The following is a 1,149-nucleotide window of genomic DNA, read 5'->3' as shown; positions in this document are numbered from 1 at the left end:
GAAATATACAGGTGGTCAAATATCATCAACGTCATTCCATTTTCCCCCAGAACAGGGTACAAATAGTAGGTACACCTTCCAATCAAGACATAACAGTGCTAGAAGCTTTCGAGAAAACAGAAGAATGATTGCATCCCAATTACCCACTCCAACTTCATGTACATGGTGCAATGCAAAATTGTTTCACCATGAGACACAAACTATTTGTTGTTTACATGGTAAAGTTTGGTTGCAACAAATAGATGCACCTCAACAACTCCTTCACTTAATTGATGACTCCTCGGTTGAAGGAAGGCATTTTAGGCAACATATTAGGGGTTACAATCATATATTTGCATTTACGTCATTAGGTGTTCATCTTGATAACAACTTAACCACAACTGGACGTGGTATCTACACCTTTCGTGCCCAAGGTTCAATTTATCACAACATTGGGGGACTACATCCCAGTGAAGGAGATAGACCACGTTTCCTGCAATGACATGTAATCCATCTTGGAACGAAATCACTTCCGAGCTTCAACATTTTCAAACTACACAAGATCGCCCTGATTTGACAACAAGAATATTTCGGGCGAAATTTGAACAGTTGAGGACTGATGTCATTGATAAAGGCGTCTTGGGGAATGTTAAGAGTTATATGTACGTTACGGAATTCCAGAAAAGAGGATTGCCACATGTCCACATGCTTCTTATTTTGGAAAACAGTGATAAATTACATAGCCCAGAAGAATATGATGCAATTGTGAGGGCAGAAATACCACATTATGACGAGGAACCACAATTACATCATACAGTCTTGAAGCACATGGTTCATGGACCTTGCGGTATGCTCAATCCAAATGCCCCATGTATGAAGGATGGACGCTGCAAAAAAAACTTTCCTAAAAATTTTTGCACACAAACACGCCAGGGTAGTGACTCTTATCTAGAGTATAAAAGACGATGTCACGAACCTGTGACTCTCAATAGATGTGTCGCTATTGATAATCGTTGGGTTGTTCCTTACAACCCTTGGTTGTTGCTGAAGTATGATTGTCACATAAATGTCGAGGTATGTAGTAGCATTAAGAGCATAAAATATCTAGATAAATATGTTTACAAAGGCCCAGATCGAGTAGCAATGGAAGTGCATAGAGGGATAAATACT

The sequence above is a fragment of the Lupinus angustifolius genome, chromosome LG04 (genome assembly GCF_001865875.1).
Source record: "Lupinus angustifolius cultivar Tanjil chromosome LG04, LupAngTanjil_v1.0, whole genome shotgun sequence".
NCBI classification, from domain to species: Eukaryota; Viridiplantae; Streptophyta; class Magnoliopsida; order Fabales; family Fabaceae; genus Lupinus; species Lupinus angustifolius.
Note: the sequence above shows the minus strand (reverse complement) of the source record.